The sequence below is a fragment of the Pelecanus crispus genome, chromosome Z, assembly GCF_030463565.1.
Source record: "Pelecanus crispus isolate bPelCri1 chromosome Z, bPelCri1.pri, whole genome shotgun sequence".
Classification (NCBI taxonomy): domain Eukaryota; kingdom Metazoa; phylum Chordata; class Aves; order Pelecaniformes; family Pelecanidae; genus Pelecanus; species Pelecanus crispus.
The window spans coordinates 31,983,655-31,989,654 of record NC_134676.1 but is presented as its reverse complement, the minus strand read 5'-3'; positions in this window follow the sequence as shown (position 1 = coordinate 31,989,654).

Genomic DNA, 6,000 nt, shown 5'->3' with positions numbered 1-6,000 from the left:
TATTTGTCAATGGATGATGGGAAAGCTGTCAGCGGACATCATTTAGCAAGCCTTTGACACAGCGTGCAATAGCCTTATGGCCGAACTGGTGAGATACGGGTAGTGTAAGCGGACTGTGAGGTGTGTGGGAAGTTGGTTAGGTCACCAGGATCAAAGAGTTGTTATCCACAGTTCGAAGTCTGACTATCGGCCAGTTACCTAGAGGCACATCGCAGGGATCAATCTGAAGCAGATAACATCCACTGTCTTTGTAAATGACCTAGGCAATAGGGGAAAGTGCACCCCCAGCAAGTTGATAGACTCTACCAAGCTGGGAGGAGCTTTTGATATGCCGGAGGGCAGGGCTTCTATTCAAAGAGACTTTAAAAGGCTGCACAAAAGGGCTGTCAGGAACCTTACGGAGTTCAAGAAAGGTAAACGAAAAGTCATGCATTGGGGATGGAAGAATCCCATATAGAAGCTGAGCGTTAACTGGCTACAAAGCAGCTTTGTATTGACTTGGGAGGTCTGGTGAATACGTTGAACCTCAGCCACCAGTATGACCTTCCAGCAAAGAAGCCCAGCCACGTCCTGCGCTGTTAAAGTGCAGCCAGCGGGTTGAAGAAAGTCGTTCTTTAACTCTGTTCAGCACTTGTAAGAGCACATCTGGAGGCCTTGGTCCAATTTTAGGCACCCCAGTGTAAGACAAATAGTGGCATATGTGATAGGACAGCAGAGGTGCACCGGCAGGGGTCAGCGGGCTGAAGCATGTGACTTGCAAAGAAAGGCTAAGAGAACTGGAGAGGCTGAGAAAAACAGATGAGGACTTCTTCAAACAACAGGAAGAAGCCAGACATTCACAGGCCCTGGTCCTCCCTGGGGACTGACTTGAGCCGCCCTGATACCTGCTGTAAGGAAAATTCAGGCAACCTAGGAGATCTCTAAACTGCGTTGATCACAACTTCCTGGCACAGGTGATCAAGGAGCCAACAAGTAAAGGTGCTCTCCTAGACCTGATACGTACAAACTGGGAAAAACTGGTTGTGGACGTGAAGGTCAGGGGCAGCCTTGGCTGCAGTGACCATGAGACACTGGAGTTCAGGACCTTGAGAGGCAATATCAAGGCAAAAACCAAGACCATGACCCTGGATTTCAGGAGAGCAGACTTTGGCATCTTCAGGAATCTGCTTGGAAAAATCCCACGGACTATGGTTCGGAAAAGAAGAGGGCTCCATGAGAGCACATTGATATTCAAGGATCACCTCCTCCAAGATCAAGAAGCTCCATCCCAACAGGTAGAAGATCAAAGAAAGGCAGCAGGAGACTGGCACAAGGGAGTAAGGAGCTCCTAACGGAACTCAGACATAAAAAGGAAGTGTGTAAGAAGTGGAAGCCGGGACAGGTGACCCAGGAGGAGTATACAGTTGCCATCTGATCCTGCAGGTATACCACTAGGAAAGCCAAGGACAACCTGGAGTTCAATCTGGCAACATTTCTGGATGCAAATACATGGAGGTAAGTTTTTGTTGTTAATAGGTTTTCTCTATCAATTTTTAAAGAGAAACAGGGTCTTCATTGAAAACTAATCCTTGCAGGTTTAAATTTAGATTTCCTCTGAAAATGTAGAAGTGGCATTGCCATGTAATTATTTCTCATTTAATAGTACATTACCAAGGTATGCTGACCATGGAAACCCATGGAGCAGTCAATTGCTTTTACAATTTTAGCTCCTATTGCTGCAGCATTGTGACAGTTGTCCTTATTTGCATTGGGTTACTGACTTGTTTTCTTGATTTGTCTTTGAATGTTGTGGTTGATGATAAGGTTTCACAGTTTTTGATCCCTAATGGTAATACCAGGGGATAAACAGAAGATATTAATTGCATATCCTCCTTTATTACAGAAGATAGCTTGTAACAATGTTCTTGCAACCTTCTGTTATACTGAAGTCTCTATTTCCCCCTAAAGCATACTGTCACTGCACTTTAAATTAAAGGATTTTTGGTAAATGAAGGTCAGTGCCCTTCCTGCTAATGTGCAGTGCAGTTCTTATCTTGAGCTTGCTGAACAGGAGAAGAGCTGTATTTTTGCCTAATACTGTAAATTGTCTGGGATATACTGCTTGCAACTCTGGCGATGAAGAAAAAAATTACCTTGCTAAGCCACTGATGCTTTGTTTTAATAAGCAGGAAAAGCATACTGATCAAAAAGAAACTGTTTGTATGTATGCCAATAAAACAAACAGCCTGAGCAGGACCTCTGAGAAACGGGAAAGAGAATATGTCATCCTACAAGGAACTTCAGGCAGGAGAGTGTTAGCAGAACTAACTTGTGTCCTTGGCAAGAATGAGTCACTTTACTGGGTGACTAAGAGAAGAAGTTGGAAGGTTATGAAAATGATTAATACAATACATCTTGCCATCTAAAAGAGAGAATACGTGAAAAGGCAGAGAGGTCAAGTTGAGGGGCCAGGCTTTGTGGAGATATATCTTTTATTTAAATAGCATAAGCTGGAAAAAGAGTGTGAGTACAGATGCTTCTGGGTCTACAGGAGTCCCAGAAGACTATATTTAGAGCAGTAAGTCCCAACAGTCAATCCTGAAATGGGAGTAAATGTGAGGTACACTGTTTTCTTCTCTTCTTTTCCTTTCTTGTGTGTCCTGCCGATGTGACATGCAGTTAGCATACCAAACTTGAATCTCGGTCACTTGGGACCAAGGTCTGTGGGACCGATATTCCTGCCAACAGCTGCAGGATGGGTAGCCCTCCAGAAATAGTCCATGGCAACCAGGTTGCTGTGCATAGTCTCTTTGATTGCACTTGCAGTCTGTGTTTGCTCCGCTATTGTGGTTTCTTCACCAGTTCAGAGCCTACATGTTTTGCACTCTATAGTCCTTCACTACATCTTTACAATGCACTGTACTGCTTTCCTCTTTCTACCTAGAACAACGTGTTTTCCCTTTATTGAGCTATTCTGTGAGCAGGGGCTTCTACTGATTCCAGAGCTCTTTCATTTGCCTTTAATTAAGACAAGGCTGCTCTGCAACTGTCACAACTGTTTGCTCATCCCTGACTGCGGCTCAGCAGAGTCCACACCAAGATGCACCCTTATTTTTCTGTCTTAAAGATATTTATTTTCTGCTGTGACTGTTGCATTATCTCCATGTACCATGTTTAGCTCGATCCAAAATTTCTTCTATTCTATTTGCAAATATCATGGGCCAGATTTTGTTACACTGACTTAGCCGGTGTAACACCTGTCCTAGGTACACTCTCACCTTCCTCTTAAAAAATGGTCTTGTTGCCATTATCAGTACAGGTTGGTCAACAGGAGTTACTCAAAGATTCAGCTTCATGTGCTCTGGGGAAGATGAAATGACAGTGACTAAAACAGTGGTTAATATACTGTTCTCCAGCTACCAGCCTTTGTGGCGTTGTTTCAACAGGGACAATGATGGGAGATTTTTTGAAGTAGGTTCCTAATATAGTTGGATTCAGATTTTTTGTAGCCTTCAACTGAAGACTACAAAAATGGATTAGTCCCCAGATGGTGTTGATCTGTCAGGTATTCTAGTGTTAAGTCTGCCTTGGGACCCTCTGATAAAACAAAATAACAGCAGAACAATTAGATTTCTCTGCTGACAGCCAGTGAACTCTGGTTTTGTGGCAAATGTCTAAATCCCTTCCCGCAGCAGAGTTTGACCCTCTCAGGCCATTTGCAGCTCTGTAGACCCTCAGAGAAGTTCCTTCTAAAACTGGTTAATTGACTTTAAAATGCATTTTAAAGACCTATCTTGGGGCTGGTCACCTCTAACTACAGAGATGGCTGGAACATCACAGGTTGCCAGTCATTTTTTAGCCTCACCCTTGTTCTTGACTGTGTAAGAGTGCTCCCCATTCTTACCCAGACTGTATTAGCAAATTAAATACTAGTATTTCAAGGAGTCTGTTTGATACTAATCTGCTTTCTTTTAGTGTGTTGACCTAGAAACCTGTGCTGCTATGTATGTCTCTTTATCCTTAGAGCAATGCTACAAAGAAGCAGCAGAAGACCAAGCATGCATGTTAGACAACAATTACTGCAAAAGCAGCAAGACACAGACTTTGGGACACACACTGCAGCCCTGTGCTCTCGAGAAACAACAGCAACTGCAGAAAGAGCAAGTGTCTTGTTGGCAAGTGGTTATGGGGCTCTTATATGCAAACTACTTTTCTGAACGTAGTGGGCCAGTAAACATGTCTCCCATTAGAGTAGAAGATGACCCCCTGGAAGGGATTTCCCAGTTACTGTAGCACCCTGAAGAGCAAGAGGCTGTTGAGCACAAGGATGTTTCCCAGGGGTTCCACTGGCTGCACTCCCAAGCAATGAGGAGGCATTTGATTGCCCACATTTACCCCACCCTCAAATGTAGCAGGGGTGGTGGAGGAGGTGGCAGGTCACCCCATGGCTTCTGTGGTGCATATTCAGCAGTGGCAATAGCTGATCCCAAGGTTCACGGCTAGAAAATATGTACAATAATACAACTTAGTTAATTTAGATCAGCTGTCACTACATGAAGCTTATGAAACATTTGTTCGGGGTGTAGAGCAGATTTTTGATCATTTACACCATCTGTTTGAACCTGGTGATTATGCTCAGCTCTGTCTTGAAACTGCCAGCATGCGTAACTCTTTGTGATCTCACACTATTAATTTATGCTATATGAAGGCTGCAAAATTTTTAGACTGGGTCAGTACTATTTTGCAAAGTAAGAGAGAGATGTGTTTTGATCAGTCTTTCTGCCTAGCTACCATTATTGTAAAAGCCAATAGGAATGGGGTATGCAGAACCCTACAGTCTAGCTTCCATTCTAAAACTATGGACAAAAAGTAGTGTTATTTTAATTCATCTAAATAACAGTCATAAAAATCTCTGTTTTGCTGGGAGTCTTACACAGAGCTTACAGCTGTGAGGGATCTAACAGGTGCAGAATTGTTAAGCAGAGCAAAGGGGCTACATGACAAATGAGTGGGCTGCGCACAGGAAGGTCATGTTGAGTTACATCTCCTTGTTTGAGAATCTGAAACATGTAAATATACTCATCATCCTCTCATCTTGGGGGGAAAAAGTGTTGGGGGACTTTTAAGCCAAATGATGGTCTTCAATATCACAAGATCTGTTTCCTTCTTTTACATGATTAACATTATTATGGTATTAAGGATGTTAGGAAGGTATTTGGGGGTAAGAAACTTTTTTGAGCTTTGTTGTACATTGTATAACCATGGCCACAGCTGTAAATATTATTGCTGGCTCTGCTTGTCTCACAACTGTGCAGTTAACTTGGGGACAGATATGGTGCTCCAGCTGGAGGCTGCTGTGTACATCTGGGAAGTATTTATAGAGGCACAAGGCCCTGGCTGTTAAAAAACAAACTGATTGTTTGGCTAAGATGTTTGTGAAAAGTCTAAAGCCTATGTAGAAAAACATCACTAATGTAAAGTCTGGAAGTGCAGGCTGGGCTGTGAACAGATCTGTAACGTAAACCAGCACTGGTGTTTGATGCCCATGATCAAAAATCCAGAGGCAGGGCTGTATTATCTGTGACATGGAATGTATGCAGGAAACTGGGACACATAACCCAAACGATGTTTTTTTCCATGGAGTTAGCACCAGATGCCCCTTGGGATGAAGAAGAAGGGGCAGAAAGGAAGACTGAATTAGAATGGGAGGACACGTGCCTTGCAGACTTAATTTGGTTGTTTGTGGACACAAGGTTTTGGGGCTACACTTTCCTAGCACATAATGCCAAAGGCTGGCATGGCTACTTTGTTGTTAGCTGGCTTATGAAGGTAAGAGTGGATGTGCAGTTTTATCACCCAAGGCGGTGGACTCATGTGCATAGAAGTACCCAGCCTGTATATATATGTACACACACATACATACATATGTATATATACACACACACATATACACACACACACATATATATAGCCCAGTATACGTTTCATTGACTCTAAATTTTCTAACCATGAAATTAACCA